The 21,563-nt window shown below is 43.2% G+C and overlaps 1 protein-coding gene across 1 annotated transcript in view; it reads left to right on the plus strand.

Annotated features, from left to right (window-relative positions):
- Positions 1–21,563, plus strand: part of LOC137431624 (uncharacterized) — a 203,617-nt gene that overhangs the window by 105,600 nt on the left and 76,454 nt on the right. The gene's annotated exons all lie outside the window — the stretch shown is intronic.

Raw genomic sequence — 21,563 nt, forward strand, 5'->3', positions numbered from 1 at the left:
AAGCATAGTGCTAATTACTATTCCAGATGGAATAAAGAACTGAGAAACCGCTATACAATTTTAAACGTGTATTGCTGGTTAGAACAAAAAACAGGGAACATCCCTTTGGTCCAAATGGATGTAAATGCAGCATTAAGGATTTGGCTTTCAATGTTCTGGAAACAGCTCGTCCCAGGAGAATTAAAATTTGCATGATAGGATTATTCATAACAAAACAATTAATGACCTTAGGGAGGAGGTGTAATTTTGTCTGTCCCTATTGATCCTGTCTACATGTGATGCAAGTCCAGGCACTGTGATTGACTCTTAACATACACAGGGGAACTTGGGAAAGGAACAGCAATGTTACCAATCGAAAGGCAATGCTGTCCCAGCACAATAATGATCGAATACAAAGCAAGAACAGCACTCCGTAGAGCGCATACCTCCGCCAGGCTGAACAGTTTATGGATTGTATCCCACTGGTAGGCCAGATCTGGATTCGGACCTGAACCAAAATCGAATTGGCTTGTCCTTGTCGCTCAACCAACTCATCCACCACGTTTTGTCTTAAATTGTTCACAACTTTTTGAAATATCATGCAACATATAGGTTTTGGTCCCTGTCACTCAATGGTGAGGAATCTATTTTTAAATGTAAATTCTCGTATCTGCATCCGGATCTTCACCAAAATCGAATCGATTTTTCCTTATCACAAATCAAACCTGTCCACCAATTTTCGTCCGAATCCGTCCATAACTTTTTGAGTTATTGTGCTTTATATTATTGGTTTTAGCCCTATTAATCAGTGGTGAAGAATCACTTAAAAATCCTCTGATCCGAATCTGGATCTGAATGTTCACCAAAATCGAATCGATTTTTCCTTATCACAAATCAAACCTGTCCACCAATTTTCGTCCGAATCCGTCCATAACTTTTTGAGTTATTGTGCTTTATATTATTGGTTTTAGCCCTATTAATCAGTGGTGAAGAATCACTTAAAAATCCTCTGATCCGAATCTGGATCTGAATCTTCACCAAAATCGAATCAATTCTTCCTTGTCACATACACAACATGTTCTCCAAGTTTTGTTTGAATCAGTCCACAACTTTTTGAAATACCGTGCTATATATCGTTTTTGGCCCTTTCTCTCAATGGTGAATAATCCCTTAAAGAATTAATCGGATCCAGATCTGATTCTGGATCTTCACCAAAACCGAAACAGTTCATCCTTGTCACATACCCAACATATCCACCAAATTTAGTCCTAATCTGTCCATAACCTTTTAAGATACCCTGTTCACAAACAAACAAACAGAAAAAACAGACATTTTTTTGTATACATAATCGAGGCTCGTGTATTTATTTATTTTTTCGAGTGAATGCATATTGGGGCGGGATTCAATTAGGAATTAAATTTGTACCGCTCGTTGCATCATTGGTGAGTTGTGGCTGTGCCGCAGGTGCATGCCCATTCATATCAAAGCAGGAACTTGTAATTTGTTCAGGATGCTGGCAATAACTTACTGGCTCCTCATCAAAAGACACCATGAGATCTTTAATAACCACCAACTAATGCTAGCAGATGGACACCAGGCTTTATATCCACCCGAGGGATGGCACACTCATTGATGCAATGCCCTTCTGGCAAAACACCAATCTGACAACTCCTCTCCTGTACAAAGATGATTCCGAGTTCTGTAATTTTGACTTTTGGATGATGAGGTGTTTTCAAACAAAATATAATTTTTGGAAAATCAAAGGGGAAGCATTACTTTTATGGTCACACTTGTGTATTTAAATCATTTTAACAGTAAGTCCTCATTGAGAATATTTCACTCTTTACCTCTTCCCAGTGATTCCTCATGAAGCTGGAATTTTGACAAAGCTGTCCTATCTCTAATATGAACTAGATGGTATTCATAGAATACTTACCCTGCGCAGTCAACTTGTTCTGAGCCAACTCTTCTGTTTTTTAACATTTTTTTTCTTTGATCCAATATGGCTGCCAGACTACGTGAGCGATGACATCATAAATTTATATTCTGTAATATAATTGTTGCATAGATCACGCTCAATACACTTCAAACTGATCAGACTAAGCGTTGTCCCTGTCGAATTATGAAGTCATAATTATGGCACCAATGACGTCAACGTTAACAACACCTATTCCCCATATGGAGTTCTTTACAATGAGCCACGCTTCAATTTTTTCCATGCAGCGGTTTTGGAGATATAGAGGTGCACCATTTTTCGGTTTTTCAAAGATGGCGCCTGTACCACATGACATATTACGTCATCATTATCATAAAAAATATTCTACATGATAAGCCTCACATATTCTGAAAATTTAGTGTCCATCGGTCTAACAGTTGCAGAGGAATTTTTGTTTTATTCAAACTGGTCAGATCAAGCGTTGTACTTGTTGAATTATGATGTCATAATTAAGGCACCAATGACATAACCATCAACATATCTTATTCCCCATGGTGAGTACTTGACAATGAGCCATGTTTAATTTTTTCCATTGAGCGGTTTGGGAGATATAGTGGTGCAACGTTTTTCCAATATGGCGCCCGTACCACGTGACCTATGACGTCATAATTGTGAATTTAAAAATTCTACAGGCGGAGGCGCTTCTATGGTAAAATTTCGTGTCAATCGGACCAACGGTTGCCGAGAAAATGATTTTTTTAAATGCAGACACATACGGCACACGGCACGCACACGGCACACAGCACACGTACTCAACTGAATGCTTAACCCCGCTTTTCGCTTCACGAGCGCAGGGGAACAATGCAGATCTACTTTAATATGGATTGTGCAGTCTGAGATCTACTGTAATCTGTACAGCCCAGTGAGACTCTCTATTGTTAAATGCTCATTCTTGTTGTGTTTGCATCGCTATTTGGCTGTGCCAGTCATGGATGATGGCACCATTCCAAGCTCCCTCATTATCTCCTGGGGCTAAGGCTTAGACTCATCCCAAGGTCTCATCACTGCTGGTTCCTTCAGTCTTTTAATATTTCCTAATTGAGTTTGTGAAGCATTTATTTCATCATACAGGGAAGGTATCCCATATCTACATCAACCAGTAAATGTGAGAATAAAATAAATAACAGGTTTTCACAATGTATTGCCATTTCATCAATTTTGCGTGTGGGCCAAATGTATGAAGAGCTGTTCAATAGGTGCGATAGGTCTCCCTCATCTCATGCTACCTTGGCATACTCGGCATGCTTCACAAGTTTAGATTAATTGCCAATAGTGAGTGAGCGGCCATGGGAATTGAACCTATCCCGGCTAATAGAGAAAGAAACGCGGTATTTTGCCACTGGACTCAACAGACATTTACTAACATTAAATATGAGGTTGATTTATAGTTTAGCATTTGAGATCAATTTTGTTAGATTGCAGCGCTGAATCATCATCGTCCTGTATGTTATGCCCAAAGGCAGGTCCTTGGCTCATAGTTCTCTCCAAGTCCCTCTGTCCTGTTGCAGTCTTTTCATTTTCCAATAACTTCCTTCATTTTTTAAAAGTCATCCAGCATTGATATTATTTTCCTTCCTCTTCTTCTTTTTCCTTGAAATCTTCTCGCCATAACGTCTCTTCCCGGTTCATTTCCTCTTAGGATCGGCCCTGCCCAGATTATCTTTTCCTAATTCCATCAACCACATTTATTTGTTCGTTCACTTTCCTCAACACTTCATCTTTTGTTACTTTTTCTGTCCAGTTGATCTGTTCCATTCTGCACCAAACCCACATTTGAAAGTGAATTAACAAGTTGGTCTCCTCTTTCCATAAATTCCAAGGCTCACATCCTTACAAACCCAAGCTTCAAATCAAGCTCTTCACAAGTCACATCCTGAGTTGTTTATTCAGCTTTCCGGTTAGCAAGTGTCTCTCCGTACCAAATGTAGCCTATCCCATTGCTATCGTCGTTCTTATTTCTTTGTTACATCTTCCATCTGCAGATATTATGCTTCCTAAATACTTGAATTCTTGCACCTGTTCTAGTTCCTTTCCTCCTATGAATATGTAAATATTTCTTTGGTGATTTTGAGATATGAACGACTTTGCTTTTGCCAATGTTCACTTTCATTCCAAAGTAGATCTTGCAATCCTTGGATCTTGTAATCTTGTAATCTTGGATCTTGTAATCATGGATCTTGTAATCTTGGATCTTGTAATCTTGGATCTTGTAATCTTGTAATCATGGATCTTTTAATCTTGTAATCTTGGATCTTGTAATCTTGTAATCTTGGATCTTGTAATCTTGGATCTTGTAATCTTGGATCTTGTAATCTTGTAATCTTGCAATCCTTGGATCTTGTAATCTTGGATCTTGTAATCTTAGATCTTGAAATCTTGGATCTTGTAATCTTGGATCTTGTAATCTTGGATCTTGTAATCTTGGATCTTGTAATCTTGTATCTTGTAATCTTGTGTCTTGTAATCTTGGGTCTTGTAATCTTGGGTCTTGTAATCTTGGATCTTGCAATCTTGTAATCTTGTATCTTGTAATCTTGTGTCTTGTAATCTTGGATCTTGTAATCTTGTATCTTGTAATCTTGGATCTTGTAATCTTGGATCTTGTAATCTTGTATATTGTAATCTTGTAATCTTGGATCTTGTAATCTTGTATCTTGTAATCTTGTGTCTTGTAATCTTGGATCTTGTAATCTTGGATCTTGCAATCTTGTATATTGTAATCTTGTAATCTTGGATCTTGTAATCTTGTATCTTGTAATCTTGTGTCTTGTAATCTTGGATCTTGTAATCTTGTATCTTGTAATCTTGGATCTTGTAATCTTGGATCTTGTAATCTTGTAATCTTGGATCTTGTAATCTTGGATCTTGTAATCTTGGATCTTGTAATATTGTAATCTTGGATCTTGTAATCTTGTAATCTTGGATCTTGTAATCTTGGATCTTGTAATCTTGGATCTTGTAATCTTGTAATCTTGGATCTTGTAATCTTGTATCTTGTAATCTTGTGTCTTGTAATCTTGGGTCTTGTAATCTTGGATCTTGCAATCTTGTAATCTTGTATCTTGTAATCTTGTAATCTTGTAATCTTGGATCTTGTATCTTGTAATCTTGTGTCTTGTAATCTTGGATCTTGTAATCTTGTATCTTGTAATCTTGGATCTTGTAATCTTGGATCTTGTAATCTTGTATCTTGTAATCTTGTAATCTTGGATCTTGTAATCTTGTATCTTGTAATCTTGTGTCTTGTAATCTTGGATCTTGTAATCTTGGATCTTGCAATCTTGTATCTTGTAATCTTGGATCTTGTAATCTTGTATCTTGTAATCTTGTGTCTTGTAATCTTGGATCTTGTAATCTTGTATCTTGTAATCTTGGATCTTGTAATCTTGGATCTTGTAATCTTGTAATCTTGGATCTTGTAATCTTGGATCTTGTAATCTTGGATCTTGTAATATTGTAATCTTGGATCTTGTAATCTTGTAATCTTGGATCTTGTAATCTTGGATCTTGTAATCTTGGATCTTGTAATCTTGGATCTTGTGATCTTGTAATCTTGTAATCCTGCAATCCTTGGATCTTGTAATCTTGTAATATTGGATGTTGTAATCTTCGATCTTGTAATCTTGGATCTTGTAATCTTGGATCTTGTAATCTTGTAATCTTGTAATCTTGGATCTTGTAATCTTGTAATCTTGGATCTTGCAATCCTTGGATCTTGTAATCTTGTAATCTTGGATCTTGTAATCTTAGATCTTGTAATCTTGGATCTTGTAATATTGTAATCTTGGATCTTGTAATCTTGTAATATTGTAATATTGTAATCTTGGATCTTGTAATCTTGGATCTTGTAATCTTGGATCTTGTAATCTTGTAATCTTGCAATCCTTGGATCTTGTAATCTTGTAATCTTGGATCTTGTAATCATGGATCTTGTAATCTTGGATCTTGTAATCTTGGATCTTGTAATCTTGTAATCATGGATCTTGTAATATTGTAATCTTGTAATCTTGGATCTTGTAATCTTGTAATCTTGGATCTTGTAATCTTGGATCTTGTAATCTTGGATCTTGTAATCTTGCAATCTTGCAATCCTTGGATCTTGTAATCTTGGATCTTGTAATCTTGGATCTTGTAATCTTGGATCTTGTAATCTTGTAATCTTGGATCTTGTAATCTTGTATCTTGGATCTTGTAATCTTGTAATCTTGGATCTTGTAATCTTGGATCTTGTAATCTTGGATCTTGTAATCTTGTATCTTGTAATCTTGTAATCTTGGATCTTGTAATCTTGTATCTTGTAATCTTGTGTCTTGTAATCTTGGATCTTGTAATCTTGGATCTTGCAATCTTGTAATCTTGTGTCTTGTAATCTTGTAATCTTGGATCTTGTAATCTTGTATCTTGTAATCTTGTGTCTTGTAATCTTGGATCTTGTAATCTTGTATCTTGTAATCTTGGATCTTGTAATCTTGGATCTTGTAATCTTGGATCTTGTAATCTTGTAATCTTGGATCTTGTAATCTTGGATCTTGTAATCTTGGATCTTGTAATCTTGTGTCTTGTAATCTTGGATCTTGTAATCTTGGATCTTGCAATCTTGTAATCTTATATCTTGTAATCTTGTAATCTTGTATCTTGTAATCTTGTGTCTTGTAATCTTGGATCTTGTAATCTTGTATCTTGTAATCTTGGATCTTGTAATCTTGGATCTTGTAATATTGTAATCTTGTAATCTTGGATCTTGTAATCTTGTAATCTTGGATCTTAAAATCTTGGATCTTGTAATCTTGGATCTTGTGATCTTGTAATCTTGTAATCCTGCAATCCTTGGATCTTGTAATCTTGTAATCTTGGATCTTGTAATCTTGTAATATTGGATGTTGTAATCTTCGATCTTGTAATCTTGGATCTTGTAATCTTGGATCTTGTAATCTTGTAATCTTGGATCTTGTAATCTTGGATTTTGTAATCTTGGATCTTGTAATCTTGTAATCTTGTAATCTTGGATCTTGTAATCCTGTAATCTTGTAATCTTGGATCTTGTAATCTTGTAATATTGGATGTTGTAATCTTTGATCTTGTAATCTTGGATTTTGTAATCTTGGATTTTGTAATCTTGGATCTTGTAATCTTGCAATCTTGGATCTTGTAATCTTGGATCTTGTAATCTTGGAATCTGGGATCTTGTAATCTTGTAATCTTGTAATCTAGTAATCTTGGATCTTGAAATCTTGTAATCTTGGATCTTGTAATCTTGTAATCTTGGATCTTGTAATCTTGGATCTTGTAATCTTGGATCTTGTAATCTTAGATCTTGTAATCTTGTATCTTGTAATCTTGGATCTTGTAATCTTGTATCTTGTAATCTTGTAATCTTGGATCTTGTAATCTGGGATCTTGTAATCTTGTAATCTAGTAATCTTGAATCTTGTAATCTTGTATCTTGTAATCTTGGATCTTGTAATCTTGTATCTTGTAATCTTGTAAACTTGGATCTTGTAATCTTGTAATCTTGGATCTTGTAATCTTGTAATCTTGGATGTTGTAATCTTCGATCTTGTAATCTTGGATCTTGTAATCTTGGATCTTGTCATCTCGGATCTTTTAATCTTGCAATCTTGGATCTTGTAATCTTGGATCTTGTAATCTGGGATCTTGTAATCTTGTAATCTAGTAATCTTGGATCTTGAAATCTTGTAATCTTGTAATCTTGGATCTTGTAATCTTGGATCTTGCAATCTTGGATCTTGTAATCTTAGATCTTGTAATCTTGTAATCTTGGATCTTGTAATCTTGGATCTTGTAATCTTGGATCTTGTAATCTTGGATCTTGTAATCTTGGATGTTGTAATATTGTAATCCTGGATCTTGTAATCTTGGATGTTGTAATATTGTAATCTTGGATCTTGTAATCCTGGATCTTGTATCTTGTAATCTTGGATCTTGTAATCTTGGATCTTGTAATCTTGTATCTTGTAATCTTGGATCTTGTATCTTGTAATCTTGGATCTTGTAATCTTGGATCTTGTATCTTGTAATCTTGGATCTTGTAATCTTGGATCTTGTAATATTGTAATCTTGGATCTTGTAATCTTGTAATCATGGATCTTGTAATATTGTAATATTGTAATCTTGGATCTTGTAATCTTGGATCTTGTAATCTTGGATCTTGTAATCTTGTAATCTTGCAATCCTTGGATCTTGTAATCTTGGATCTTGTAATCATGGATCTTGTAATCTTGGATCTTGTAATCTTGGATCTTGTAATCTTGTAATCATGGATCTTGTAATCTTGTAATCTTGTAATCTTGGATCTTGTAATCTTGTAATCTTGGATCTTGTAATCTTGGATCTTGTAATCTTGGATCTTGTAATCTTGTAATCTTGCAATCCTTGGATCTTGTAATCTTGGATCTTGTAATCTTGGATCTTGTAATCTTGTATCTTGGATCTTGTAATCTTGTAATCTTGGATCTTGTAATCTTGTAATCTTGGATCTTGTAATCTTGGATCTTGTAATCTTGTATCTTGTAATCTTGGATCTTGTAATCTTGTATCTTGTAATCTTGTGTCTTGTAATCTTGGATCTTGTAATCTTGGATCTTGCAATCTTGTAATCTTGTGTCTTGTAATCTTGTAATCTTGGATCTTGTAATCTTGTATCTTGTAATCTTGTGTCTTGTGATCTTGGATCTTGTAATCTTGTATCTTGGATCTTGTAATCTTGGATCTTGTAATCTTGGATCTTGTAATCTTGTAATCTTGGATCTTGTAATCTTGGATCTTGTAATCTTGGATCTTGTAATCTTGTGTCTTGTAATCTTGGATCTTGTAATCTTGGATCTTGCAATCTTGTAATCTTGTATCTTGTAATCTTGTATCTTGTAATCTTGTGTCTTGTAATCTTGGATCTTGTAATCTTGTATCTTGTAATCTTGGATCTTGTAATCTTGGATCTTGTAATCTTGGATCTTGTAATATTGTAATCTTGTAATCTTGGATCTTGTAATCTTGTAATCTTGGATCTTGTAATCTTGGATCTTGTGATCTTGTAATCTTGTAATCCTGCAATCCTTGGATCTTGTAATCTTGTAATCTTGGATCTTGTAATCTTGTAATATTGGATGTTGTAATCTTCGATCTTGTAATCTTGGATCTTGTAATCTTGGATCTTGTAATCTTGTAATCTTGGATCTTGTAATCTTGTAATCTTGGATTTTGTAATCTTGGATCTTGTAATCTTGTATCTTGTAATCTTGTAATCTTGGATCTTGTAATCCTGTAATCTTGTAATCTTGTAATCTTGGATCTTGTAATCTTGGATCTTGTAATCTTGTAATATTGGATGTTGTAATCTTTGATCTTGTAATCTTGGATTTTGTAATCTTGGATTTTGTAATCTTGGATCTTGTAATCTTGCAATCTTGGATCTTGTAATCTTGGATCTTGTAATCTTGGAATCTGGGATCTTGTAATCTTGTAATCTTGTAATCTAGTAATCTTGGATCTTGAAATCTTGTAATCTTGGATCTTGTAATCTTGTAATCTTGGATCTTGTAATCTTAGATCTTGTAATCTTGTAATCTTGGATCTTGTAATCTTGGATCTTGTAATCTTGTATCTTGTAATCTTGTAATCTTGGATCTTGTAATCTGGGATCTTGTAATCTTGTATCTTGTAATCTTGGATCTTGTAATCTTGTATCTTGTAATCTTGTAAACTTGGATCTTGTAATCTTGTAATCTTGGATCTTGTAATCTTGTAATCTTGGATGTTGTAATCTTCGATCTTGTAATCTTGGATCTTGTAATCTTGGATCTTGTCATCTCGGATCTTTTAATCTTGCAATCTTGGATCTTGTAATCTTGGATCTTGTAATCTTGGATCTTGTAATCTGGGATCTTGTAATCTTGTAATCTTGGATCTTGAAATCTTGTAATCTTGTAATCTTGGATCTTGTAATCTTGGATCTTGCAATCTTGGATCTTGTAATCTTAGATCTTGTAATCTTGTAATCTTGGATCTTGTAATCTTGGATCTTGTAATCTTGGATCTTGTATCTTGTAATCTTGGATCTTGTAATCTTGGATGTTGTAATATTGTAATCCTGGATCTTGTAATCTTGGATGTTGTAATATTGTAATCTTGGATCTTGTAATCCTGGATCTTGTATCTTGTAATCTTGTATCTTGTAATCTTGGATCTTGGATCTTGTAATCTTGGATCTTGTAATCTTGTATCTTGTAATCTTGGATCTTGTATCTTGTAATCTTGGATCTTGTAATCTTGGATCTTGTATCTTGTAATCTTGGATCTTGTAATCTTGGATCTTGTAATCTTGTAATCTTGGATGTTGTAATATTGTAATCCTGGATCCTGGATCTTGTAATCTTGTAATCTTGGATGTTGTAATCTTGGATCTTGTAATCTTGGATGTTGTAATATTGTAATCCTGGATCCTGGATCTTGTAATCTTGTAATCTTGGATGTTGTAATATTGTAATCTTGGATCTTGTAATCTTGTAATCTTGGATGTTGTAATATTGTAATCTTGTAATCTTGGATGTTGTAATATTGTAATCCTGGATCTTGTAATCTTGTAATCTTGGATGTTGTAATATTGTAATCTTGGATCTTGTAATCCTGTATCTTGTAATCTTGGATCTTGTAATCCAAAGTAGATCTTGTACTTGCAACAACTGCTTTGTCATCTGCAAATCTAACTGATTTTAATGTTCTTTCCCCCCCTCCGCCAATTTTAACACCATATTCAGTCTTCAAGCACTTCTTCAATCATTGCTTCTGCATATACATTGAAGAGGACTGGTGATAACACCCTTGTCAAACTCGTCCTCTGATTACACATGGTTCTGACTCCACGTTGGCTACTCTCACTGTTTGTCCCATGTGCAGACTTCTTATGAGTCGTCTATCTCTCTAATCTATGTCAATGTCTTTCAGCACTCTCAAGAGCTTAATCCAGTGTCAAGAGCTTAATGGATTGCTTTTTTAAAGAATCTTCAAAAGAAACATAATATATACAGTACTTCCTGTCCAAACTCTAAACTGCATTCACTCATGAATCTCATGATGCCAAATGCCTCTCTCATCTCTCTTCCTCCCTGGAATCCAAACTGATAGTCTCGATGTAGTTCTGCACCTTCCCATCCACTTTCTTTATTACTATTCCCAACACTAACTTCGATGCATGGACAATCAGGTAAATTATACGAAAGTCAGAACATCGACATGGCTTTGCCTTATTTGTTAGGGTGATCAAATTATTGTCTGCTTGAAGTATTCTGGCCATTCTCCTGATAAGTGAATATTTATACAAAGTTTAATGAACATCAAAGTTGTGTTCTTTGCCATGTTTTTAATCAACTCTGCAGGTATTTCATCTATTCCAGCCGATTTTCTGGTTTTAAAAATCTCATTACCTCCACCACCGAAGGACGACGGAGGTTATATTTTCACCCCTGCCTGTTTGTCTGTGAACAGGACAGCTCAGAAAGGTGTGTAGGGATTTCAAGAACATTTGGTGGAAAGTTTGGGTGTATGACGAGGATGAATTGGTTAGATTTTGGGGGAAATGCCAGATCCGGATCCGATAATTTTGTGATTCTTCACCATAGAGTGATAGGGCCAAAAACGATATATAGCACGATTTCTGAAAAAGTTATGGACGGATTATGACAAAACTTAGTGGAAAGGTTGGGTGTGTGACAAGAACAATGCGATTGGGTTTTGGTGAAGATTCAGATCCCATAATCTTTAATTATTTTAAATGATTCTTCACCATCGGTGCCAAAAACGATATATAGCACTAATTCTGAAAAAGTTTTGGACTGAAGGAACTGCGCTCCAACGCGAGTCGAAAGAATTGATGCGACCAAAGACGGAATTCGTCCGAGTTGCTTTATTGAAACAAAACAGCTCAGGTATTCTGACAAGCCCGTTTATCGGGCAGCAATATATATACACATTTATGTCGGGAAGTTTGCCCGGCAAAAGCTATACCGGGCATGTCCGGGTGTCAAGGGCGAGCCTTGGAAAAGCGAGTCTGGACCTGCCCGGGCGTGTTTGGCTGCGGCCTGGCAAGTCGAGGCTGGGCGTGCCCGGGCGCTCTGGGCGAGCCCTGGAAAGGCGATAGCGGGCATGCCCGGACGCTCTGGGCGAGCCCTGGAAAGGCGATAGCGGGCATGCCCGGACGCTCTGGGCGAGCCCTGAAAAGGCGATAGCGGGCATACCCGGACGCTCTGGGCGAGCCCTGGAAAGGCGAGAGCGGGCATGCCCGGGAAAGACGAGACCGGGCGTGCCCGGGAGGTTCGGGCGTGCCCGGGAACAGTGAGTCCGGGCATGCCCGGGAGAGGCGCGTCTGGCCGTGTTCTGGCCGGTGCAAGGCGATTGTGTGCATCCAGCGGTAACCGCTACACACGCCCCTCCAGAATCGACCTGCACCGGCAGGGTCAATTTAAGGGGGGTCCGGATGACCCGGCCGAAGCGACCCCTGGAGGGTCATGGGGAGGGGTCCGACGTGGTGGTGGGTGGTCGAGCGGGGGGAACTGTGGACGGGGGGCGGCCTCGCCGCGGAGGAAGGGCCAACCGTGGTGGTCGGTCGACGTCCATGTGCGCCGGTTTGAGGCGGTCCACAGAAATCCGGTCCGGGCGGCCGCCGAAGTCGACGATGAAAGACTTGTCGCCCCGTTGCAGGACCCGGAAGGGCCCGTCGTACGGCGGCCGGAGTGGCCCCCGGTGCGCGTCATGACGCACAAAGACGTACTCCGCTGTGCGAAGCGCCGGGGGGACGTAGGACTGGGGGCCACCGTGGCGGGACGTCGGCACGGGGGCAAATCGTCGGGCGGCCTCCTGGAGGTCCGAGCGCTGGCGAGCGGCGGACCAGGGACTGGTAGCGTCGGGCACGAATTCGCCCGGGACGCAGAGCGGCTGGCCGTAGACGAGCTCGGCGGCGGACGCCTGGAGGTCTTCCTTGGGCGCCGTGCGAAGGCCCAAAAGGACCCACGTCAGCCGGTCGGCCCAACCGTCGTCCTGAAGGCCGGCCATGAGTGCGGCCTTCATGGAGCGGTGAAACCGCTCGCACAACCCGTTGGCTTGGGGGTGGTAGGCCGTGGTGCGGTGCAGCGTGATCCCCAACGAACGTGCGACCGCGCCCCAAAGCTCAGACGTGAACTGTGGGCCGCGGTCGGACGAGATGTCCGCTGGTGCGCCGAAGCACGTGACCCAGGTGGTGATGAACACCTGCGCCACGTCGGCGGTGGTGGTGGAGGCGAGGGGCACGGCCTCCGGCCACCTGGTGGTCCTGTCCACCATGGTGAGCTGGTGGGTGAACCCCCGCGAGGGGGGCAGGGGACCCACCAGGTCCACGTGGACGTGGTCGAAACGCCGTTCAGGCATGGCGAAAGGTGCCAGCGGGGCCTGGGTGTGGCGGTGGACCTTGACCCGCTGGCAGGCCGTGCAGGCATTGGCCCAGTCGCGGATGTTTCGTCGAAGGCCGTGCCAGACGAAACGCGCCGACACCAGCTTCTGAGAAGCTTTCCGGCCCGGGTGAGAAAGGCCGTGGATGGAGGCGAAGATGCGGCGCTGCCAGGAAACGGGCACGATGGGGCGAGCTGGCCCTGGGAGACGTCGCAGAGCAGGACGGTGCCCGCGAAGGGAATGTCGGCCAGGCGGAGGCCCGTGTCCGCCGCACGGAGTGCTTGCACCGAGGCGTCGGTGGTCTGGTCGGCCGCCATGAGCGCGAAGTCCACGCCGAGGTGGACCGCATTCGCGCTGGCCCGAGAAAGACAGTCTGCCACGGCGTTGTCTTTGCCGGCGACGTGCCGGATGTCTGTGGTGAACTCCGACACGGCGGAGAGGTGGCGCTGCTGGCGGGCCGACCTCGGCTCCGTGACCTTAGCCATTGCGTAGACCAACGGCTTGTGGTCGACGAAAGCCGTGAACGAGCGGCCCTCCAGGAGGTGTCGGAAATGTCGAACGGCCAGGAATAGCCCGAGCAGCTCGCGGTCGAACGTGCTGTAGTTTAACTCGTTCGGCCGAGGTTGCCGGCTGAAAAAAGCGAGTGGCTGCCAAACCCCGTCCACCCATTGCTCATGGACGGCGCCCACCGCGTAATTGGAGGCGTCCGTAGTGAGGGCAATGGGCACGTTGAGCACCGGGTGAGCCAGCAGCGTTGCGTCGGCGAGGGCCCGTTTGGCGCTGGCGAAGGCTGCGTCCATGGCCGCGGACCAAACAATGTCATGCTTGGCCGGCTTGCCCCGGAGGGCCTCGTAAAGGGGCCGCATGAGCTGAGCAGCGCGGGGCATGAATCGGTGATAAAAATTCACCATGCCGAGGAACTCTTGGAGGGCCTTGATGGAACGGGGACGCGGGAACATGGTGATGGCCTCGACCTTGGTCGGCAGCGGCACGGCCCCGGTCTTGGTGATGCGGTGGCCCAAAACGTCAACGGTCGTCGCGCCGAAGTGGCATTTGACCGGGGTGACAATTAAGCCGTGCTCGCTGAGGCGACCGAACAGTGTTCGGAGGTGGAGGAGGTGCTCGGCGCGGGACGTGCTGGCGACGAGGATATCGTCCAGATAGACGAAAAGAAATGGCAGGTCGCGCAGCACGCCGTCCATCAAGCGCTGGAACGCCTGGGCCGCTTTCTTGAGGCCAAACGGCATCCGCAAAAATTTGAACAGGCCGAACGGCGTGATGACGGCCGTCTTCGGGATGTCGGCCGCCCGGACAGGTACCTGGTGGTAGCCCCGTATCAGGTCAATTTTCGAAAAGATGACCCGTCCCGCCAAACGGGCGGAAAAGTCCTGAATATGCGGGATCGGGTACCTGTCGGGGGTGGTAGCATCGTTGAGACGGCGGTAGTCGCCACACGGGCGCCATCCACCCCCCGGCTTTGGCACGATGTGCAGTGGCGAGGCCCACGCGCTATCGGAGCGCCGCACGATGCCGAGGTGCTCCAACGCGTCGAACTCGGCCTTCGCCACGGCGAGCTTGGCCGGGTCGAGGTGGCGGGCCCTGGCGTAGACCGGCGGGCCCGTAGTGGGTATGTGGTGCTCAATCCCGTGCCGCACCGCGACGGCCGAAAATGTCGGCCGCGTGAGGGCCGGGAATTCCGCGAGCAGGCGAGCGAACTCGTTCGCTGCCGGGAGGGCGCACGCCAGTTCGGTCGGCGCGGAGCTGCTCATCGTGCACGCCAGGGAGCTGAAGGTCTCGGCGTTGACAAGGCGACGACGTTTGACGTCGACCAGCAGCCCGTGCGCGCAGAGGAAGTCGGCGCCCAGCAAAGCCATGGGGACGCAGGCGGTCACAAAAGTCCATTGAAAACGCTGGCTGCCGAAGCAGAGGGTGACAATGCGTGGGCCAAAAGTGCGTATGGCCGAGCCATTAGCAGCGACCAAAGAGGGGCCGCAAACGGCGTCCCGCCTGTCCTGCTCGGAGGCGGGTATGACGCTCAGTTGGGCGCCGGTGTCACACAGGAAACGCCGCCCAGACGCTTTGTCCCGAATAAACAGCAAGTTGCCCGAGTGGCCGGCGCTCATGGCTGGGAATGAACGCCGGCCCGGCCGTTTCCCGACCTGCCGAAAGTGCACGGGGGCCGGCACGTCCGAGCCTTGTGTCCGAACCTGGCGTGGTAATAACACCACGCCCGGTCAGGTGGAGGCCCCGGCCGTCGTGTCGGAAGCGGGCGGTGCGGCGTGGCGGCCGCCAGTTGCACCGGCAGTTCGGCCTCCAACCGCGCAGGGCGCTCGGGCGTCGTGGGCGTCGCCTCGGATGGCGGCGGGCTCCAGGTAACCGCGCCGATGTGCTGGCCCGCCGAGGAGATCTTATCGGCTTCCCTGGCGAGGGCGCGGGAATCCGTGATCAACGTGCCAGCCAGGGCGAGGCGTACCGACCGGGTGAGGCAGCTGGCGAAGGAACAGCTCGCGGAACAGAAAATCCGGAGAGTGCTCACCGAGCAATGAGAGCATATAGTCCATGCGCTCTGACGGGCGCGTGTCGCCGAGCTCGGGCAGAGCAAGCAGGCGCCGTGCGCGTGCTGCCGGTGAGAGGGCGAAAGCGTCGAGGAGGAGTGTCTTCAGCGCGTCGTATTTGTCAGCAGCCGGTGGGTGCTCGAGGAGGCTCAAGGCGCGGGCCGCGGTGGCGGAACCGAGCGCCGCCACAACATGGTGGAAGCAGGTGTCGTCCGCGGTGATGCCTCGCAGGGCGAACTGAGAGTCCGCCTGAGCGAACCAAACAGCCGCGTGAGCCTCCCAGAAGGTAGGCAGTTTAAGCGTCACTGCCGTATCCATGTCGGTAGGTCACCAATGAAGGAACTGCGCTCCAACGCGAGTCGAAAGAATTGACGCGACCAAAGACCGAATTCGTCCGAGTTGCTTTATTGAAACAAAACAGCTCAGGTATTCTGACAAGCCCGTTTATCGGGCAGCAATATATATACACATTTATGTCGGGAAGTTTGCCCGGCAAAAGCTATACCGGGCATGCCCGGGTGTCAAGGGCGAGCCTTGGAAAGGCTAGTCTGGACCTGCCCGTGCGTGTTTGGCTGCGGCCTGGCAAGTCGAGGCTGGGCGTGCCCGGGCGCTCTGGGCGAGCCCTGGAAAGGCGATAGCGGGCATGCCCGGACGCTCTGGGCGAGCCCTGAAAAGGCGATGGCGGGCATGCCCGGACGCTCTGGGCGAGCCCTGGAAAGGCGAGAGCGGGCATGCCCGGGAAAGACGAGACCGGGCGTGCCCGGGAGGTTCGGGCGTGCCCGGGAACAGTGAGTCCGGGCATGCCCGGGAGAGGCGCGTCTGGCCGTGTTCTGGCCGGTGCAAGGCGATTGTGTGCATCCAGCGGTAACCGCTACAGGACGATCATTAATATTTTTTGGCATCTATCAGTTTATCGATCTTTCTTTCAATCATTTTTGAATGAAGGGCATTGACAAAACTTGGTGGATGAGTTGAGTAGGTGACAAGAACAAGCCGATTAGATTTTGGTTCAGACCCGAATCCAGGTCTGGCCTATCAGTCGGATACAAAAATAAGCTGTTCAGCCTGGCGGAGTATGTGCGCTACCAAGTGCGGTTCTAGTTTATTGCTGTTATTATCTCACTATTTAACATTTCTGGTCCAATAAAATCGGTGTCAACATTAGTCTCTTTTTCTATCTCAATCATTTCAGATTTTTCACATTGTTCTTCAATATGCTCGTGCCATTTCTTTCTTATTTCATCAGGGGTTGTTAATAAGATACCTTCCTTACTCCCTATTGCTGCTGTTTTCAGTCCTTTATGTTCAGCGCTTATTGCGGTCCATATATTAATAGTTTCTCTAATTATTTTTTTGAAGTTTTAAGAACAAGTGGGAAGGAAAATATGGTTAATTTGGAAAGCCGTCAGTGCATAAACAATATGCTGCATTACCATTTTCTATGCGATAGGGGGACCCAATTGCTAGGACTTTTGATGTCCTGTGCTTCAATGGATTCATTCAAAAAATGGCTAAATATAGTTGTTGAAAATTTTTGAGTGGGGATGGGGTTGGGGTCACCACTGTAACGTTTTAAGTTGGGGGAGCAAAGTAGCTGATTGGCAGAAGGAAAAGGAAGCAGGGATAAGATGATTTGCATGAGGAGTAAGGCAGAACTTGGGGAAAATTAATGGAGATACATTTTCAATGAATTGCCTTATTACAGAGATTTTTTTTTTTTTTTTTGTGTACAAGATCGAGGCTCGTGAAAGAGCTAACATTAATCACACAGAAAGACAAACTGACGCATAAAACATATAACATCGGGAGCGGTAGACAAGATGGGGAGAGAGGGGGAAGGAAGATATATTTTAAAGGACTTCTCATTATCTAAACTTGTACTGAAAGTATTAATAAGATGTGGCAGAAATGGGGAAAGTATCGGACCGACTCGCAAGAAAGTGCTCTTGGAAAACCAAAAAGACATAATGACTACCGGTACCACTTTACCACTTTTCATCTCATCACAGATGCTTTATTAGTGTATTTGAATAATTGCATTGCACTTATAGTAAGGGCATTTTTTGAGATATTTCACAAATCTGTTAACTAAATTGTTAGCAAAAAATTTCTTCACCAATATGTTTGTAAAGGTGTGTAATAACATGTGTTGAAATGTTGAAGTTCAACTCCCGTGGGAAACCCAAAAAAAAGCTGTTGAATTCGGGTACCGAAAAATTATTTTCTAGAATTTTTATTTTTTTTAATCGGCCCTTAAGTAACTTAAGAGGGATCAAATAAGGGTTTTTCATGATTCTGAGTTGATTGTTAACATTTATATTTTCACTTTTACATTTACACACAAAGTAGCTTTTATTTCACATACATATATAATACTCAAGAGTTATTTCTCATTCACAATGTCAGAAGTTTCAACAGTCATTGTCTATGTCTTCTTCAGACTCAACAACATCATGACTGCAGTTTCTGCATGTAATGCCATTACAGACTCCACAGGCTGAGATGCACGTGACCCCATTCTTCTTGCAGCTGCATCGCCGGTTGCTGCAATCTCCATGACAATTACAGCTCGTGAACTGCAATAGCTCCTCAGGAGCCGTGGGGTCCAGTGTTGGAACTGGCTCATACCCATGCACACCTATTGTCCATCCATAGTCACTGGGGTTCAGAGACATGCTCTGTAGAAGGATCCAGTCCCGGGTCTGCAGGTAGGCACGGAGTGAATGTTGTGCAGCTGCACCCTCTGTTGGAGGTAGAGTCTCTGGTTTGATCACTCCTCAGTGATCTCAGTGTATCCCAGCCGGTGGAACTTGTTGAGCATCCATTTTGACCCAAATCTATGATCAAGTTGTATGGCAAGCCCCATTTGGTGTGGCAATACTCCAGACCGAGGTCGACAGGCCTTAATAAAATTCTGCCCCCAAACGGCAACTCTTTCGTCTGTCTTGACAATCGGTCTCAAGATCATCTGAAGGCTTTCAGGAACAAGTGTCAGCTGACTATCGATGTCAGTCATACTGTGTGTGGTGGGGTATGACTTTGGACCTAAATCAATCAAGGCAATATCATTGGATATGAACTTGAGTGCCGTCTTTATGATCTGAGTCTTCTCATCTCCATGGTCAAGATTAGCATGATGCCCTCGCAGAATATTGTCGGTGCCATCTTTGAGACAGAGTACATCTGCCCTTCTTTCCTGTGTTGTGAAATACAAGGTGTCTTCGTATTTCTCTAGAAGTTTTATCTTTAGCCAATGCTTTGAATAAGAAAGGCTCTTCTCTGGTGACTGATCAAACTCCTGCAGCTTTTCATGGACTTGGTCCATGTTCATTACCCCATGCTCTAATTCTGAGTCTAACCATTCGCAGAATTCAATAAAAACTGCCTCTCGCTCCTCATCAATACTCCTCTGTCCTCTCTTCCTTTTTCCTTCCTCATCAGTCTTGGACAAACTGTCACCTCTCGCAAACATAAGTTTGCATCGCAAATGGTACAGTGTTTCTTCTGCTACCAAGTCGTTGATCCCTTCCAGGCGTCCAGTGACTTCAGTGCCCCAGTCATCCCCGCGACTCCGTGCTGTCTACAGCAAGCTTGCCTTCAGTGTATCTGCAGTCAAATTATCTGGCACTCTGTATTTCTTTCTAGCTTGTGCTGGATTATTTTTGTAGAGCTGGGCTGGTTGGTTGCAAAGAATGCATACATCCTTATACAGGAGGTCAACTGACTGTGATCTTCTAGAACTGCAGCCAGTTGATGAACTGAACTCACAAGTAGTGCGTCTTCTCTTCAACTTTGATGACTCTTTCTCTGCCTTTGATGCTTGAGCTGACTTCTTGGTGGTTGCAACAAAGTTGTTGTACAGATCATTTTTACACTTCTGGTGGTACCTCAGTTTTCCTTCCTTTTGAGCCTCCTTCATACGTTCCACAACAGTAACATTTTCGACAGTTTCTGCTTGTTTCAATAAAGTTGAGTATCCCTTTGGAGTTGCCTGTATGAGCCTTTCAGCTGGTGTATCCGAGCGTGCACAGATGAAGCAATTGAGCACAGGTGGAGTAACGTCTTCATCCATATTGCTAGACTCCATGTCCTGCAAAGTAGAAAATGAGATATATTTAGAAATTATTTTTCCACAAAGGAGTGTCTGTGGTGAAATATAAATGTTAACAATCAACTCAGAATCATGAAAAACCCTTATTTGACCCCTCATAAGTTACTTAAGGGCCGATTTAAAAAAATAAAAATTCTCGAAAATAATCTTTCGGTACCCGAATTCAACAGCTTTTTTTCTGGGTTTCCCACGGGAGTTGACCTTCAACATTTTAACACATGTTATTACACACCTTTACAAACATATTGGTGAAGACATTTTTTGGTAACAATTTAGTTAACAGATTTTCATATGTTTCCCTTACTATTACTACAGCAACAACAACAACAACAGGTATTTTAAGGCCATTTTGCCTGCAAGAGCGGGGGTTTGCCTTGCGGTCCCCATGACAATCTTCTCCATTTTGCCCTATTTTGTGCATCTCTCCTTGTTAACCCCCTTGCCCGCATTTCTTCTTCGACCATCTTTAGCCAAGTCTTTCTCGGTCTTCCCGTCCTCTACTTCCTTCTACATTCATTTTCATCACTCTTCTCAACCAGTCACTTTCATCCTTCCTCAACACATGACAAAACCATCTCAACCTGTTCCTCTTCACAGCATCCATCACAGGCTCTATTCCCATCATCTTTCGCAATTCATCATTTGTCTTCCTCTCTCTCAACGACACTCCGCACATCCACCGAACTATTCGCATTTCCACCCTTTCCAGCCTTCGTTTCTGCTCTACATTCATTACCCATGTCTCGCTCCCACAAATCATAACACTTCTCACACATGCAGCAAATCTTAGAAAAAGTCCTTTATTGTCCTTTATTTATATTGCCCATCAAATCGTCCTTTATTGCACTTACTAATCTTAGAAAACTGGTGTTACAAAAACTAGTAAGTTTCCCGTGCCCGCACGGGATTCTCAGCGGTGTAGGGATGGGGGCAGTCAAAAAAGCAAATGGCGTCTCGTGTCATCGAGCCGGAATTCTGGGAGCAACAATTCACATTTATTGCCACATTTGATGTTCCGGTAGTGTAAATGCTCTAATGGGGGTGTGGTGCTCCATTAAAACTGTTTGTTCAATATATGTAGCTTTTTGATACCGAGGGTCTGTAATTAAAATTCGTATTGGTGTCAAAGTCCGTGACCAATTGCAAATTAATAGTAGGATGGGAGCACATCAATTTGAGAATGGGTAAAGACAGTGTGAATCTATATATAAAAGGAGCCAAGTTTCTCCGGTCTTTAATGCTGCATTGTAAAGAGTTTCTGTTGTCGTACAATAATACAAATGGTACCGTTGGAAAGGTAAAAATCGATTTGCTTGGTTGGAAAGTTAGTAATCTATTTCTTTGAACAAAAAATTCATTCTTTTAATCACAAACTTGCCGGTTTTTAAAGTCTATTTTTCCTAGATTGAAGAAGAAGAAGCGGGACAGTTTTGGCATTAATGTGGCAGTTCCAACGCTAAGATTTATTATTTTACAACAGCAGGAA

This window comes from Myxine glutinosa, chromosome 7 (assembly GCF_964187855.1).
Source record: "Myxine glutinosa chromosome 7, kmMyxGlut1.1, whole genome shotgun sequence".
In the NCBI taxonomy this organism is placed as follows: domain Eukaryota; kingdom Metazoa; phylum Chordata; class Myxini; order Myxiniformes; family Myxinidae; genus Myxine; species Myxine glutinosa.